Source organism: Apostichopus japonicus, chromosome 21, assembly GCF_037975245.1.
Source record: "Apostichopus japonicus isolate 1M-3 chromosome 21, ASM3797524v1, whole genome shotgun sequence".
NCBI lineage: Eukaryota > Metazoa > Echinodermata > Holothuroidea > Aspidochirotida > Stichopodidae > Apostichopus > Apostichopus japonicus.
This window is the reverse complement of record NC_092581.1, coordinates 6,781,948-6,801,214: the sequence shown is the minus strand read 5'-3', so window position 1 is coordinate 6,801,214 and position 19,267 is coordinate 6,781,948. Positions and strand designations below refer to the sequence as shown.

Here is a 19,267-nt window from a genome sequence, read left to right as displayed (position 1 = left end):
ATTTTCCATGTTATTACCCTTCCATATTGGTTATAATTATTGGGGAAGTCGTTACAATAATAATGATAATAATAATATCAGTTTAACCATTGAAAAACACATTGCAAATTATTCTTCTTTCAGTAGGTGCCCGAAAAATTCTCAGCATATTGCCCGAATTTTCACCCAAAAAATTGGAAAACACACTGCAGATTTTTCTTCTTTCAGTAGGTGCCCGAAAAATTCTCAGCATATTTCCCAAATTTTCCCCCCAAAAAATTGAAAAACACATTGCAAATTATTCTTCTTTCAGTAGGTGCCCGAAAAATTCTCAGCATATTGCCCGAATTTTCATCCAAAAAATTGAAAAACACTGCAAATTTTTCTTATTTCAGTAGGTGCCCGAGAAATTCTCAGCATATTGCCCGAATTTTCACCAAAAATTTGGGTTGGGGGAGGCTGCAGCCCCCCCCCCCACCTCCTACGCCTATGCTGCACACTAGACTTACAGTTACAAAATAAATATGCCCAGACGCTTGATCAATAAATGCTCTTGACAGGAATAACCACCAAATTGAGGTAGGCCCTACATGGTACATCATTGTTTAAATCTGGGCCTGGAGCTAGGCTACAGTAGTTCTACTTTTGCTGTTGCTCCCCTCATGAGAAGTTTTGTTATTTTCTTGTGGGGAGATCTCCCTACCAAATCCATGTCCATATTACACTGATGCAGGCTAAGGCCTATTCATATTTGCAAAGCTACCGAATCATAAACCAAATGCATATGATACCGCAGACTTCCATACTGATAATGCTTACTAGGCGAATATAAGTAGAAAAGCATAAATAACACTTCAAAAAATGTTCAGCCTAGGCTGGGCTACAGTAAGTACAGCAGCCTGCACTGCAGTAGTATGGACACTGCGAAGTTCGGACACCTAAGCCTTAAAACACCCCAAAACTATATCTCATGGTATAAATCACCTGAAAATATACTTGATATGGTTGGGTCATTTTGGAGAGAAAATAACTGTAGCTTCTCAGTTTTTTCATGCAATTGGCTCTTGCTGTAGGTTGTCATGGTGAAATTGTGTATTTCTTAGGGGTGGCCGAACTTTGCAGTGTTCGAAACTTCGCAATACTGACTAAACTACTAGCCTAAGTCTCTCAGTGTATTAGTTGCCTTAGTTTGTCAGCCTAGCATCCATCTATTTAACCATATAACAAGGAAGCCTACAGTAGACATAATTCGGCCGGTCAACAGTTTACTGTAGCATAAATAGTTAATATATAACGTTAGTCGTTAGCATAATTTGCTGCCTACCTTCTCGTATGATCTGCCAGTAAATGCTCCGAAGTTAGCATTGGTCATTTTGTCGATCCCCGATCTCTGTTCCAGTACGATCGTTTTTGGAGACCCAGTCCACATAGCACCGGCGCAAGTATCACTTTTCATGCCTGCATTTCTCTGTCCCTTTTTCGCTCACTGCTTTTGGCATTGCGACCCACAATAAAGCAACCTGTACCTTCCACCTAAACAGTGCGGCGACCGCAATATACATGTTACCTGTGTTATGCTAACACTGCATGAAACTGTGCTATACAGTACATACATTTACATACAGGATATACACTGTACATTGGCAGTATATCGTATCACGTGACCAAGTCAGAAAGTGGAGTAACGGTGAACCAAGGAAACCTATGAAATTGGCCCGCCCTCTAAAAAATTTCTAGCTGAGAGAATACCTTCAAGTCTCAATTGTTAAATTGATCACTAGATACCAGAACAATAGGATCAAAGACTCCACCAATAAGAAAGTTTGGACGCTCGGGTTATTTGGCGGTAAATTATGTAATGAAATATAAAAGTACGTCACTCACCTCAAACACTATAGTCCTTTTTGCGCTAGGTCGCCATCTCGTACAAACCCTACCCAATGAAAAATCCAAACACAAATCCCAATATCAAAATCCTAATCCATAAAAACAATATTATTCGCCCGGAAGCGGGGGCAACACATATCTGATTTGATATGGAATAAAAATAGGGAAAAACAATAAAAGGATTTCCGTTCAAGCATAAATTCGTCGTAAAATATGTAATCGTTGTCAAGTCGTTGAATATCGTAATCCAAGTATCGCAGTCGTAAGTAAGGTATATTCTCTTTCACTGTGAGAAAGATTTCGCTTATCGTTCGTTAGAATAGAACTATCCATTGTTTTATCGAAACCAATGTCTCTTGACCCAGCATGAGTCATGACATTGATGAAGTTATTATTGAGCGTAATTAATCTTCTGAAAATGAGGGCACCCTCCGATTAACAAAAGTTGCAGTTCTCTACAAGAGTATCCCTCACTACTGAAAAAACTAACTGTTACATCACATGATGTTTAAGTGGATGACGCCCTTAGGTAGAATTCATAAACAAGTCATAAGGTGCGTTCCCACAAACCCGGACAAGCCCTGACCCAGCCCTGACATCTCCGAAAAAGCAAGGCCAACCCTCTAATTTTCCCAAGGGAACAGGGCTAGGGCTAGGGCTGGGTCTGGACTTACTAGCCCTTCGAAGGAAGGTGGATTGAGATTTGCTTGCTGGCAGCAACCCCTGCTGTTTCTATATAAACTATGCCTTGAGGGGCTGTGGTGATGAGCGATTGACGCTATTTCCGGTCTTATCTCTTATCTGATCTATAGTGTACATATCAACAACCTGCGTATATCCAGGGAGAGTAGCAGCTTCCTGGTATATCCATGTACACACTTGTTACAGCATTCCTGACGTTAACTTAACAAAAAATGGCAACTGAACGCTTTGGTCAGATATGGAAATTCGCGTATTGGGTCAGATCCAAAACCTCTGCCAATGTTATGGACGGAATTCACAGAGATAAAGTCCCATCAAAAATAGTGTGAGAGTTAGTATATGGTGAGGTATGCATGATTGATCTAAGTTGGGATACCTCTACCATATAACGGAAAAAAATTAATTGGGTGGTGCAATATTAGTCTGTATATGCAAATTAGGTGTTCGTTATGGACGGAATCAGAAAAATGATCAATTCCCACCAACCTTCATAGTGGGTCAAAACTCTGTGAAGTGTTCAGGATTTCAAAGTATAAGGTACTTTACATCACAGGCCTGGTACCTAAGCTTTATCATACTCCCACTCATAATCTTCAATGTACCTCCATTAACCCACTACCCCAAATCAAAATTCTGTGTTATGGACGGAATGTACAACGTTATGGACGGAAGGTTTTGTCCTGATTTAGGATCAACTCTTGAATTGTGAAGTGTGTGTTATAAGTTAATACTTATGGCCAATATGTGTAATAATATCAAATAAAATTGAATTTATTACAAGAAGGGAAAGAGCTAGTCCTGGAATAGGAATTGTTATGGACGGAATGTTATGGACGGAAAGTATTGAATTAGCCTAAAATGAATTGCTATAGCACATGAAAAGTTTCACTCTTGCGGAAGGTACTCATCAGGTGGCTTTCAGCACTATAAGCAGAGGCTGTCAGTACTTTTCCCATTTGTTTTTTTCACTTTTGTGGCTTCACCTCCTTCAAACAATGCCAATGAAATCAAAGTTTCACCAGTCTGCAAAACTTGTATGAAAGAAAACAACACATGCAAATATTTTTTATTTTTTTAATTCAAAACACTTTCAGCTGTAACAGTGAACAAGATGAACCCTATTGTTCATAAAGAAATTAAACCTTGGACCTGTACATGGATAGCAATAGCCCTCTTTTAAACATTTTATTAAGGTCATGAACGAGAACATCAGTAAACTTTCAACACTTTAACATTACCACAAAAACTGTGGACAATCGAGGCCTGTATGGTTGAACAGTCATGAAAATTTGAAATAGACTTATCAATCTTAACAAAATACATCGATTCATATTTGTCAAAATTTTCCGTCACCATCACGGCTCACAATCTCTTTGAAACTTGTCCCTAATATATTCAACCACCTTTGTTGCAATTCCCACTTTGCTACTTGAAATTGGGAGGACAGGCTGTTCTAGTTTCCCCATGATCATTCCTAGTGGGATCCAAGATAAATTTGTCTTCAGGTGATGGCCAGAAGAAAGTATTGGTAGGGCCCTTAGGGTGTAGGAAGGAGACATAGACATCATTATTGTCAACTGATATTTGGTCCACCTTTTCCAACCACCAGTCTCCTTCATACACAAAAACCATGTTGCATGAGGATGACAACTTGGATAAGGGTCATTCCGTGTCAAATCACGGATGGCTGTTGCTGCACCCTCTCCAAAAATTCCCAATTTTTTGTATGATTGGACCATCATGAAATAAGCATATTCTGAAAATTTCAGTTGCATTGCTTTACAATTGGCCCATTTATCACACTTTGAAATTCCGCAATTTGTCGCCACCATGGCATTTTGGCATTTTCTTGACTTTTGAGGTCTCATTTCTCAGCAATTAACCATTCTACTACCTTTCTATTACAGATGCCTATAGAGTCTATCCCATAGAATAGGAAAATAAAAAAATAGGCTACAAAAATATTGTCTTGTGGAGTTAGGTCAACTTAAAAACTGTGTCAAAATATTCGATTTTTGTACTTTTCACAAAAAAATGTGCTATTTTTAGTGATGAATTGCTCCTAAACCATTGCTTCAGGGTACTTGATTCTTTCAGAGGTTATTATGTCTGGTACAAACATTACAAAATAATGATTACAATGCTTTCCTATGATATGTTTGCAAGTTGTGCAACTCTAAAGTTGCTATTTCATGCTGCGATTCAGCATGAGGTAGAAGTTTTGTTGCCAATTTTTTACCAAAGTAACCATGTTAGAGCTGTCCGGGTTTTGTACTTTAATTATAAGTATAAAGTTCTTACACCTAAACAAATTTCAGGGTTCTAGCTCTTCTCAATAATAATTTATGAAGTTGTTAAGCTGCTCCGATGTACAAAAGAGGTCGTCTTTGACGGCCAATAACTCAAAACGCGTCATGTTGAAAAAATCTGATAATTTTTTCTGGAAGAGATATAGTACCACCCTGCTTGTACAAAAAAATTCAGGAGGGTGTTTTGCCTTATTTTGAAATGAAAAATCCTCAAAGTTTTGGATTTTTACAATAATTTCTTCTTTTTTTTTTTTTTTTAATTTAGGGAAAACATCACCTGAAAGCCTAGAAAAATACTGTAATGTACATGTAAAAAAGGTTTTCCATCCTAAATAACATTCATTCACATTTGATGTCTTTGATTTAACTTATTAAAAAAAATTCTGCATAGTTTTTCCAAGATAGTAATTTCCATCCATAACATTCACATTCCGTCCATAACGTTTTCCTAATTCCATCCATAACACAGATGTTTCATTGAACCCCAGTTTATCTATATGCAAGAATCTGGTAATTTTTCACTTCATCCTTAATGGCATTGATAACCTTCAGAAGATTACATGCAAATTTGATCACTGAAGTGAACTTTAAAATTGCCAGGAGATTAATGACATCAGGTAGCGTTATGGACGGAATTAATGATTTTCTTCTCGATTAGCATCTTAATTAGGGATGCCCTACTTAATTTTTCCAAAAACTATTTTGAAGAGATCAGTACCATAAACAATTATTCAGGTGCAGATTCCTGTGAATTCCATCATTCCTTGCAGTTCAGTGGCACAAATTGCTGTTTCCGTCCATAACGCTGGCTTAAGTGCATTGTCGATATAATTAAGCAGTACTCGTTAACAAAGAAACATATAAATTTAATTTTTTTGCCAAGCAAGCTTAAATTGTTCTTCTTTTGAACAAAACTATCAAAATTGATAACTATGATCATCTAAATTTTAGCCCTGAGGTTGACAGGTTTTGGATCTGACCCTACTCAATATTTGGGGAGACGGATCCATTATGTATAAAATGGACGGAACTTGCCAAAATTCCGAAATTTATAAAACAATTTGCAAGAGGATGGAGGAGTGTGGGTGCCCCTGTACGGTAACACAGATTAAGTACAAAATGAAAATCTTGAAAAGAGCCTATATAGGAAGTTTGTTGATCACAACATGTGGTCAATGATATTCAAGATACAAAATGAAGAAAAAGATACTTTAAAGTATACGTGTGTTGGTTAATCCGTCTTATTGAAGTATAACACATCTGGTACTAACATATCAAGGTCTTTATAATGATACTATGATCAAAGACAACTTTCTAATAACAACTACGTTCTTACTTTATACGCAGCACAGCATGCAAAATCTGCAAAAATGGAGCTGTACATTATGTCAAGCAACAAGTATAATCAACCGATAAGACTAGGTAATTTCTCCATCCCAAGGCTGTATATAGAATCCCTTTCACCCTTTCCCCTAAATTTTCTCACTCATTTTCAGTCTAGGTCCCTTTCCTTGGCACGCAAACTGTTTCAATCACATCTACCTATCCTCCTTTAAAGGCATTGAAGACTCGCCCCAAACCGCTGGCGGCCATCTGAAAAAGTTAACTTTCTGTGGCTTGCAAGTGACGTTTTGTTTGTGTCGCTACAAAATGCAGACAGTAATGAAACGTGATACCTTGTTATCTTTAGCTGGACCTGAGATATCCATCGCTGTATCGTTTGTATACTGTGCTGTGGGTATTGACCACAGCTGACTGTACACTAGGGTCTTATTACCGACGGTAGCAAGCTGTGTGTGTATTTTCTGGGATCGATGTTGGTGTCTACACCAACATCTTCTGTTACACCTCATTCGAAACTAGGTCAAAATACCGGCATAAGGCGTTCCTTTTTGCGCGAGTCTTCACACCCTTTAAATTTGAACACTTCCCTAACTCTAGTGGCACACATTAAGCAATAACAGTCAACAAGAAATGTGTTGTTTTAACTTGTAAAACTTGGAAACAATGACACCTTTGAGTGGAAGAGGATACACACTGTTCTTAATGTAAGCTCAAACAAGAAGTGTGTTGTTTCACTAGTGAAACTTATTGGAAACTTGACAATCACACTTTTCTGGAAGAGTTCTTAATCATTCTGGCAAAACTATCATTCCATTGTTTAGCACTTTTGACTGCTACTTTCAAATACCCATCCTTATCAGATATAAATTCAAATGCACCTGTCACCTTACAAACAATGCAAAGTTGTAATGAACTTGATTGAAATGTATTCTGGCCTGGGAAAATTGGACTCCGGTGAGTTTTTGGGGAGCAGATTTGCGCACTTTCCAAGTTGTGAACACACCGCTGTTCTCTTAAATCGCTCCCTCCCTCTGGAAATTCCGCACAGCACATAATATATGTATGTATGTACTTTAGATCCTCCTGCAAGCAGGAACTCGCCAAGAAGCCTCATTGGCTTATCAAAGCCGCAAGCTGACCGGAGTTAGTCTCGTAGATTCATATTTAACGTCCATGATTGATGATGAATTGTCAGCAACTCTGTAACTCGACGACATACATAATCTTGGAGTGACTCGAACCGGGACCTTATGTTTGGAAGGCACTAGGGTTAACCACTGAGCTAACACTCTCGTGTGTAATAGGAAAGGCAGCAGCCCGTGGGGAGAAATAAGTGCATAAAAGGCATATGTAACAAGCAAATACCTAGCATTGTCTAGGGAAAATCTGTATCTAACTTGAGTCTAGAGTTTTCTAATTACAGATATTTTCTGAAATATATCATAGAAAAAATGTAGGGCTTATTAATATCCTCCAGCAAAATACTGCACAAGTGCACCCCTGGAAGGAATTGCACTGGCATTATCTTGGTCATCATTGGGATCTTCATGTCATTGTTGTTGCCTATATTCCTCCGCTTCCTCCAGCCAGTTATCATTCACATGATCCCTCCTTGATTACCATAGGTTGTGAAGAATACAACAGGCTATCACTTGGGTTGGTAAACATTCTAGGTTAGTGACGTTCCTTTTGGCCTTCTGTAAGTCGGCCTGTATCAGAAAACCCCTTCATTAACCAAGGGAGGAGTGGATAGGCTGGAACTCCCAAGATCACTATTGGCACTTCTTGACCTTTGAATTGTGCAACACAGCTGTGAATATTAAACAGAATTCACTGTCTGTCTAGTGAATAAACCACATACATATATATATCGATATTTTCCAACTCACTACAATTTCAATTACATATATATATACATATATATACATATATATATGGCTGGATGGGGGAATCACAAAAAAATGACCCATAAGGTGAAAGTTTTGAAAACCTTGAATAAAATCTCCAACGATGGTAAGATATTCATATGTTTTTCACAAGGTACTATGTGCATGATGCGACTGTAGTGTGGTCAAAATCTTCAATTCCCAATGGCGGCAGATATACCTTTTTTTAGCCCGAAAAATTCCCCTGAACGTAATTTTACTACGCAGCCACATTGGTCACCTTACAGACCTGAATAGTTCTCCTTTCAGGAAGGTTGTAAGGGGTTAAATATACTTAGCTGTTATAAGAGGTTTTAATATTTGTACACCAATACATGGGCAAAGATCCTGGCGGGACAGTGGGACGCGTCCCACCAACCTTTTCAGTGGCGGGGACATGATATACCGCGTCCCCACCAAGTTGTCTTGACCAAACGTTGCATTTAAAATTCCCCTGTATTGAACTTTGATCGAGCATTGTGCAAATGACATGCTATAAGAGACGAGAATTATTACTATTGACACTGTTAGGCGTGACTTCTCCGCTGAAGTATTAACACATTCAATCATGTGAAACATAATCTATACAAGAGACTGGCACTTGTGGTCAGCAAAACGAACTGAGTGCGAACAAAACAATTATTAACAACTCACACTGTGTGTTGCCAATTTGAGCTAGCTTCACGTCCAGTTCTCATTTTATGATATTTATCCACAGTTGTTAAATATAGGACGGAAATCACATTTGCAGCAGTCTATGATTGTTTTTTGGGAGAGGACCCCAGACCCATCGTATACAAAAGTCTACTTGGATTTTTTGTCCCCTGATGTTTTTTTTCTGCAGACGCCCATGTATTTCTCCAAACTAAATTTCTAATCCATGAGATCTAAACCAGGTTTGGGAGCATCATTGGGTCTGGGAAGTGTTATTTCCTGCAATCTGGCAGGTATATTTGCCCAAAAAATTCTTGTACGCTCCGCAAAGACCCCTTCCCGTTGGATCACAACCTTGCCGTGGTTGGGAAGCTTGTGTGTCTCCATGACCCTTAGAGCTATGCCGGCTGGAGATTCATCTCCTGGTAGGGCCACCCTTGCCGTACAGGTTGACGGGTAGAGACCAGACAAATCCTGATCCCTGGTCCTCCAGGTTGGGGGTTGGGCTCTGGGTTGACAGCCCTGACCTGTAAAAATGTACCATTGTTACGGAAACAGCAACAAAAGAAACTAAAACTACCCGGCGTGATGGGCTTCCAGGTGTATCACTTGATACTTTTATGAATGGCAGTGGTGAAAGCCGAGAGGAAGCCACTGACAGGAAGGTGGAAGTGCTGAACGCCAAATGTAAAACTAAGATACGATTTTGGAATGTACGTACTATGTATGAGGCAGGAAAACTTGCTCAAGTTACAGCAGAGATGAGGTGCTACAATTTACACATTTTGGGAGTTAGTGAAAGCAGATGGACGGGATCTGGAAGTATTAAAACCAGCACTGGCGAGACGGTGTTATACTCTGGAAGAGATGACAACCACCATTCAGAAGGAGTAGCCATCATTCTGAAGAAAGGTGTAGAGAAGTGCCGCATGGAGACAAACCTATTAATAGCAGGCTCATGAAGATAAGGCTTAAAGGGAAACAGATTAACACAACTATCATCCAGTGCTACGCTCCAACTAATGACAGTGACGAGGAAGCTAAAGACAAGTTTTATGACCAACTACAAGCCGAGTTGAACAACACACCAGGGCATGACATGAAGATAGTGATGGGAGACATGAATGCAAAAGTTGGGAACGACGACACAGGCTACAGCAGGGCAATGGGAAGACAGGGATGTGGAGTCATGAATGAGAATGGAGAAAAACTTCTTGATTTTTGCTCTACCTATGACTTTGTTATAGGCAGGACTCTCTTCCCACATAATGACATCCACAAGCTCACATGGAACTCTCCCAACGGACGAGATAAGAACCAAATTGACCACCTGATGATTAATGGCACATGGAGACATTCACTTTTTGATGTCAGAGTGATGCGTGGAGCAGATGTCAATAGCGACCACCATCTTGTAATTGCAGTAGTCAAAGTAAAGCTCAGGAAAACTGGTACTAGGAAGACAGGACAACAACAACTCAATGTTATTAAGCCAGTCGCGTAGCCATGGGGGGGCAAAGGGGGCGGCCGCCCCCCCCTTGAGCATATTTTTTACAAATTTTTTTTAAGGTTTTTATGATATTGCTAGTATTTTCAAAAAGAGAAAATGCTAAGATGCAACTAACAAGGCATGGGAAGTGCCATTTCCGGCGATCTGGGAGGCATTTACAGCCAAAATTTTATTGTACGCTTCGCGCCAACCATGGTGGCGCTACGCTTAGATAGTTTGCAATGCCGAATCTACAGTTTCGCCCCTCCCTTGGCAAATTTCTGGCTACGCGCTTGTGATAAGCTGCGAGATCCTAGAGTGAAGAGCTCTTTCGTACTGCAGCTTAAGAATAGATTCCAGATATTAGCGGAACTAGAAACTGACAACCAACCAAATATGGATGCAGCCACAGATGACGTCAACATCAACTGGGAACAGGTTAAGACAGCCTACTTGAAAACTAGTGAATCGTGTCTAGGAGTCAAAAAGAAAGAAAGGAAAGAATGGGTAACTGATGATACTTGGCAAGCCATAGATAAACGGAGGGGTGCAAAGAAAAAAGCCATGGAAGCAAAATCAGACAGACTGAAAGAAAGGTATAAGCTACAGTACCGAGAGGCAAACAAGGCCGTAAAGACGAAGACAAGAGCAGACAAACGTGCCTTTGTTGAAGACCTTGCAAATCAGGCAGAGGAAGCAGCCAATAAAGGGGAACAAGGAAAGGTATACAAAATTACTAAAATAATCAGCGGCAAGTATAGGGGAACCACAAACTCACCTATTGAAGACAAGCAGGGGAGGCTTCTTACAACAGAAGCAGAACAGGAAGCTAGATGGGCCGAGCATTTTTGCGAGGTGTTGAATAGACCACCACCGACAATAGAGGCTGTCATACAAGAGGCAGAGGATGATTTGGATGTCAGCAGCACACCACCAACTAAAGAAGAAGTTATAGCTGCAATTAAATCCCTAAAAAATGGTAAAGCCCCTGGCTCTGACAATCTCAATGCAGAACTTTTTAAAGCGGACCCAGAAATAGCAGGAAAAATCCTTCTGCCACTCTTCACAGCTATATGGGAAAGGAAGGCAGTTCCTGACGATTGGTCAGAGGGAGTTATTGTAAAATTACCAAAGAAGGGATCCCTAAAAACTGCAATAACTGGCGTGGCATCACACTATTGTCAATACCAAGCAAAATATTGGCAAAGATAATTATTACCCGTATCACAGATGCTGTTGACCAAAGTCTCAGAAGGGAACAGGCAGGTTTTCGGAAAGGAAGAGGGTGCACTGACCAGATATTTGCACTACGTAACATCATAGAGCAATGCACAGAATGGCAGAGGAAGCTTTATATTAATTTTGTTGACTTTGAAAAAGCTTTCGATAGCATCCACCGACACAGCCTTTGGAGAATACTACGCAACTATGGGATACCAGAGCAGCTAGTTCTTGTAGTTAAGAGCTTTTACACCAATTTCACATGCAGAGTTGGAAACAGTAACCGTAAGTCCCAAGTGAAGACTGGAGTTAGGCAAGGATGTGTCATGTCAGCACTGCTCTTCAATATCGCCATAGACTGGGTGATGAGACAGGCAACTGAAGGCCAAAAAAGAGGCATAAGATGCATGGACCCTCTTTTCTACACTTGAGGACCTCGACTTTGCAGATGATCGCACTCTACTTTCACACACCCACCAGCATATGCAAGAAAAAACATCCAGACTCAGTGATTTTGCTCAGCAAATTGGCTTGAAGATCAGCCAAAAGAAAACAGAGGTGATGACCCTGAACATCTCGGACCCTTTACCAATACAAGCAAACGGGGAAGACCTACCTATTACTGAGGAGTTTACTTACCTGGGCAGCACTGTCAGGCACGATGGAGTCGCAGGCAAAGACATTAAGAACCGTCTTAATAAAGCCAGAAATGCATTCAGAATGCTCAATTATATATGGAGATCACAGCAGTACATCACCAAGACCAAGCTAAAATTGTACCAGAGCTGTGTCCTTTCCACTCTTCTGTACGGCTCTGAATGCTGGAGAATGACGAAAATCGACCTCAATAAGCTGTCAGTCTTCCACTCAAAGAGTCTAAGAAGAATATGTCGCATTTTCTGGCCAAACACCATTTCAAACGAAGCACTATATGCCCAATGCCATCAAGACAGCATGGAGAACATCATCATGAGAAGAAGGTGGAGATGGATCGGACATGTATTGAGAAAAAACATAGATGACATCACACGAACAGCCCTCCACTGGACACCAGAAGGCAAAAGAAAGAGGGGACGTCCTAAAAACACTTGGCGAAGAACTGTGGAAGGAGAGATTAAGGACGGTGGTTCAGCTGAACCACACATGGGGTACCATCCAAAATTTAGCCCAGGATCGGAAGGAGTGGAAGACTTTTGTTGCTGCCCTATGTGCCAGGAGGCATAATGGGCAGTAAGTAAGTAAGTACGCACAGACCCACACTTACCGAAATGCCAGATCTGGCTTTATATCTGGTTTAATCTGGCCAGATCAAGTTTTTATCTGGCCATATAAAGCCAGATATAACTGGATATAGAGTCAATCCAGATATGCAGATAAAGTTTTATCTGGCCATATAAAGCCAGATATAACATGGATAAAGAGTCATTCCAGATATGCAGATAAAGTTATATCTGGCCATATAAAGCCAGATATAACTGGATATAGAGTCAATCAAGATATGCAGATAAAGTTTTATCTGGCCATATAAAGCCAGATATAACTGGATAAAGAGTCAATCCAGATAAAGTTTTATCTGGCCATATAAAGCCAGATATATGACTGGATATAGAGCCAATCTAGATATGCAGATAAAGTTTTATCTGGCCATATAAAGCCAGATATAACTGGATATAGAGTCAATCCAGATATGCAGATAATTTTATCTGGCCATATAAAGCCAGATATAACTGATGTAGAGTCAATCCAGATATGCATATAAAGTTTTATCTGTTCAAACAAAGACAGATATAACTGGATATAGAGTCAATCCAGATATGCAGATAAGTTTTATCTGTCAATATAAAGTCAGGTATAACTGGATATACATGTAAGACTGTATGCTCTTACATAGTGTATTTTCAAAGAGATTTACATTGCACTATATTGTGGTACTGCACTATGCATATATATTTCAATAGTAAATCACTTACAGTGCACACTAAGTCAAAGGGGGGGGGGGAATAACTATCTCTATCTGGGTTGCTAGGCAACCACAGGGTCTTAGCTATAGAAACAGGATGACTCAGAGGTTTATTGAGTGTGAAGGCCGCTTTTGAACAATGGACATTTATGTATTGATACTCTAGGAGTGAGATAGGAAAGGTAGCTATGTGTACACTAGTGTCCACATGGTAGGAGTAGAGAGCAGAAGGAAGTTTAATAGAAAGGATTGGTACATTAAGAAAAGGTGATGGAGTTCAGTAAATAATAACCTACAGTATTAATGTCAGGACATTGGCAAAGGATTCTATAGTGAACTGAACAGTCAGAAGTAACAAAGAATTTTTTGGAACGGATGGCAACAAGGAATATATTTTGGGACTGAATTTCGATACTGAATGGAACATATATCGCCCTCCTGGAACTTATTTATTAAAGCAAATATATTAAATAAAAGAAAAGCACAACGCAATTTAGTATCAACATCTACAGGACCACAGAAGAATAAAGAACTCAACCTTCAATTATTATTTTTAAGTGTACCAGTGGTTCCGCGCGATGCCAGTTTATTTAAGTAAGTAATATGATTAACCTGGGCGAAAAATTTGAATGTACATGTATTCAATATCAGTTTGCAAATGTTTTGGTAAGGTATAGTAAAAATGTGTAATGTGCATGCACATTACATATTTCCTCTATGTTCCAATCCAGTTGAGTTCTGTGTTTATATTTTGTGTGTGTCTTGCTCTCTGTATATATGGGTCTCCGTACCAGAACAGAGATAACTGATCACGCTGGAAAGTTACTCTCAATGCTAGTCCAGTTTTGGCCACTTATTTCCTATTTAATTGACATTTTAGCCAGATATATATATATTTTTATATGGGCCATATAAAAGTTTATCTGGATTTTCTTTATATCAACCAGATAAAGTTTTATCTGGCCCAGATATGGAAGCCATAAACTTCAACCATATAAAATTTTATATGGGGCATATACAAGTTTATCTGGATTTTCTTTATATCAACCAGATAAAGTTTTATCTGGCCCAGCTATGGATGCAATAAAATTTAACCAGATCAAATTTTATATGGGCCATATAAAACTTTATTTTATATCAAGTTATATCTGCCCAATTTTTTATCTGGCCAGATATAAATTCCAGATCTGTAGCAGATCTGGCCCAGATTGAAATTCCAGATCTGGGCCAGATCTGGATTGTTATATCTGGCCCAGATCTGGGATTTCGGTAAGGGCATGGTCGCGCTCCGCTTAGTATCAGAGAACAGACACACGTCCCCACCATTATCCAAGACTGATCTGCGCACATGCACCAATAAATTAACTGGGTCTGAATTTTCGAAAAGTCCCTGACCAACATTCTTAAACATACTTTCCTCTACTCGTGCAATTTTGACCGGTCTGTTAGGGGTTGAAGGAAGTTTTGCTATATTGGTTGTCCATAGATGAAAATTTGTGCAACATTATGGGTATGTTTTGAAGTGAATTTATTTCACAAAAAATGTGTACTTTCAAATTCTGAAAAAATAATGTGCATAAAACCTTAAAAAGTGGGGCTAACGGGTATTGTGGGCCGCGACGTAGAATCACCTACAAAAGCAATGACCCACAGGAGATGCGATGAGGTCGAACATGATGTGTGACTGGTGACAATCTTCAAAAAGGTTTTGGATGAAAACAAAACTATTGCGAAATTTTCTTGAACGCTGTGCGCCAACCGATGGTGGTGCTCCGCTCAGATAGTAATTCGTGCCTCCCGGGTTAGAAAATCCTGGATATGCCCCTGATAGTCAGGTGGACGGTAACAACTTTTATTTCTACCAAATATCATAACTGTAACAAAAGAATGGTGAACCTGGGATGGAGAGAAGGCATAAAACAAATTTGAACTGTAAAGATTTAAAAATTAAAAGTGAACATTCAGTGGTGAGAAATGGGAAACCTATTCGAAACACATTTTCTTTTCATGAAGATAAGTATCTCCAAAGTGTTTTGGAATCAAAACTCCTATATATAATTAACATGATTTATGTTGCAAAATAAGCACCTTGTGTTCATGTGGCTAAAAGGAAAGATCTGCACAATTGCTTATTGCAGTAACCTCAAACTTGAACGTTTGTTCATGGCATCAGAAAATCTCTGTATAGTGTAACAAAGTTAATAAGCTCTCCTGCCTAAGCAGCAGACTGAAAAATGCATCTTTTACTACATAATCTGACATACAGAGAAAAGGAAAAAGGGGTCCTATATGGACAAAAGTGGTATCAAAGGTGGTATGAATAAAAAGTCATGAAATAATCTAGTTCATATCTAAAACGGTTCAAAATCCGTGGCAAAATATGTCATAATGCTCTCCCCCAGTGCAGTTAGGGTTAAATAGGGGGTCATTTAGAGACCCCTAATACTCCCCTACCACCTCAGTGTTACCAAATCCAATATATAAGGCTTAATTCACTCACTGGGTTTAATTTTGAGGTTTATAAGAGTTTGTTTTACCTTATTTGTGTGTAAATGTAACTTATGGTATTTTGTCCTTAAAAATGGACCCCCCCCACGAAAAAAAACCTTTTCGGGGGTGTGTTCAGGATTTGGGCTTTAACCCAAGATATTCTTATTCCTTATGAAATTATGGTCTAGAAAAACCACATTTTATCCTATTTGTGTGTAATTGTAACTTCTGGTATTTTTCCTGAAAAATGGACCCGTCCCCTAGAAAGAAATCCACCGTTTCGGCGGGTGCGTTCAGGATTTGAGCTTTTTACCCAAGATATTCTTATTCCTTATGAAATTATGGTCCAGAAAACCACATGAGATAAATCCTCCTTCCAGGTGATACCTAGCTCATTCATAGCCTGGTCTATCAGACCCTCTTCTTAAAGGGTGTGAAGACTCGCTCAAAAAGAAACGCCTAATGCTGTTAATCTGACCTAGTTTCGAATGAGGTGTATTAACAGAAGTGTTAGACACCAACATCGATCCCAGAAAATACACACCCAGCTTGCTACCGTCAGAAATTAGACACTAGTGTACAGTCAGTACATACAGCTACGGTCAATACCCACAACACAGTGTACATAGCAGCGATGGACATCTCAGGTCTAGATAAAAGATAACAAGGTATCACGTTTCATTACTGTTTGCATTTTGTAGCAACAAGAGAAAAACTTCACTTGCAAGCAACAGAAAGTTAACTTTTTAAAGATGGCGGCACGCTGTTTGGGGCAGGTCTTCAATGCCTTTAAACAAAGGAGACCCCTTTGGAGTTTAAGTATCTTTTACTCGCCAAAGTAACATAATGCACCCGTTACACAAAGTGCCATGAGAATATACCCCACACACTTCCTGCATAACACAGAGACTTACATTAAATGCCAACCACTGATCTGGCACTGTTTGTCAACTAGTGGTAACAAATCTCAGAAGTCAGAAAAGTGGACAGTAATTAAACTAAACTGACAATTAGTGGCTGGCACGAACACAAAAGTTTTCTTGTCTCTGGGAGAGGATGAGTCAACCCCTTGAAACTTGGAAAATGCTCTAATGAAGATGTAAAGGGACTTCAGTTCGTTGAACTGGAAAGGGGATGACTATGTACAAGGGGACATGAAGCATTAGTAGTGGGGATCTGCAACGGGAAGGGTAATCTACTAGCCTGCTACACACCAGTTTGGTTGGATTCAACCAATCATTGAATAGCTAACATGTCTAGTTATGAGCCGTTGCTCAAAACACAACAATCAGAAAGGTTGCATCAGTATCATGTACATACACAATGTAAACAAACAAAGCATGGTGTTACACTATGTATTCTTAGACTGGGTTGCTTACAATGCTAGCAAAGTGTAAATTAATTACCTCATTATTCCATGATGTTCATAGAATTTAATTATTCATATCAGAAAGTATCTTCCAGAAAAACAATGTTGAAAGTTGTAAATTGTTTTACGTCTTTTCCACTATTGGATGTTAGATTTGAATAGATAAGCTACAGTAGTTTTGTATGTCGTTATTGCATGGGGTCAAATCAGGTTTTGAAAATCAAACAAAAGGATGCAAAAAGCTGCTTGAAGCACTGCTATTACCAAAACATATTGATGTTTTCTTGTTGTAAAGTATTGTATAGATAATTAATAATTACTAAGACATGTCCTTGTAAAGTTTGAATTGTTATCTTGTCCTTTGATAAGAGAATAGTCTAACATATACGTCCTTGCTATTTCATGTGTTGCCTATGACAGGAATGTGTCATAAACTATGAATTCCACCTTCTCATATTGATGTGTATACAGTGTCAAAATGCTTATTTTTCAAAGTGACAAGGAATTAATTTTGGTATGCTGCATGACTGATAGAAGTTACACATTTATGGTTTGCAATGCCCCCAAATTGTCGACCTTGAGTTACTGTATAATTTTGAATATCTTATGACTTATATTTCCTGTATGTTTGCATTTCTCTCTTCAAAGGCATTCCAAGAAAGTGGCCAGAGGAGGACAAAGAACTTTTAATAAAGCACTTTAAGAAATACAAAACAAGGTAGGCTACACTTTCTGGAAAAGATAAATTGAAATATGCATGGAGAAATATCTAGCCAACTTTTCAGGAAGAACATGGAAAAATATCAAAGATTGAACATTGAGGAACATTTCTGCCTCTTTGAAGCTGCCGAGGGTTTAAGGCAACATTTTTTTTCATTTAAATGTAGTAACATTTGGTTCCCCTTTAGTGTAGATTTCATAGTAGAAGTAGTTTCCTTGAGTGGCAATGTCAGCTTCCTGCTACATGTTTTTTTTGTAGAAAGAAGTTCAGAAATGTGTGTGGTGGTGGGGGGGGGGGGTGGTAGAGCATTATATGAGAATACACAGTTAGATTTAACTTGTAAGCTTTCCATTATCTTTGTAGAAAAATTTCCAGTGTGTCTGATTGTGTGTGGGTGGGGGCCAGGGGGTGCGAGCATTAGTGAAAAATTATGCATTTAACTTGAGCATGCTGGAGTATGCTTACAGCTACATTTTGTTGATAAAAAGTCCAAAAGTGTGTCTAAAGTATTTTCTAGACACGCTATGCCAGCTTAACTTATAGAATACACATGTATTGCTGTATTTGATTTCATTTTGCCCTGTACCAAAAAGAGTACATTGTTTTTCACTTTTTGATTCCTTGCCCGAAGGCTCAAGGAATCTATGCGAGGTGATTGTGTGTGTAAACACCATAACTCACCAATGGCAAGTTGTGTTGAAGTCATACTTGGTACATAGATGCGCCATACTTAGTAGGAGAACACTGTTGATTTTGGTGCTCATCTCATGAATAATAATGAGGTCATGGGGTCAAAGGTAAACTCTTCAAATGTTGGTAGATAGCAGGTTCATGTTGATATATGTTCAATTTGATATTATGCATATTTATTAGGGGGCGGGGCTTAAGTCGATTTTCACTAAAATAGCTTGTAAACACGGTAACTGAACACCGACAAGTTGGATTGAAGTGACAAGCATAAATTGTAAAATTTCATCATATGAGGTAGTTTCAAAAGTGTGCTTATATTTTTGGCCCTGGCCCCTAAATACTTCATTCGGGCAATGTAGTGTTTGAAATTTTCGCTTCCGGCTGTACAATCCCACAAAGAACATATTTTTGCCAGAGAACTACCAAAACTATTTTCTTGCATATGCCATTAGTCTATTTAATGAGCAACTGATTCACTTGTTCACTAGCCTATATACACATAGAAAAGTCTGAAAATCAACAGTCAC

The 19,267-nt window shown here is 39.0% G+C and overlaps 1 long non-coding RNA gene across 1 annotated transcript in view; it reads left to right on the top strand.

Annotated features, from left to right (window-relative positions):
- The window catches only part of LOC139963031 (uncharacterized), a 142,256-nt gene that overhangs the window by 89,000 nt on the left and 33,989 nt on the right, over positions 1 to 19,267 (top strand). The window contains exon 8 of the long non-coding RNA XR_011791480.1: positions 17,978 to 18,047. This is a non-coding gene — a long non-coding RNA (uncharacterized lncRNA). The remainder of the gene's footprint in view (positions 1 to 17,977; positions 18,048 to 19,267) is intronic.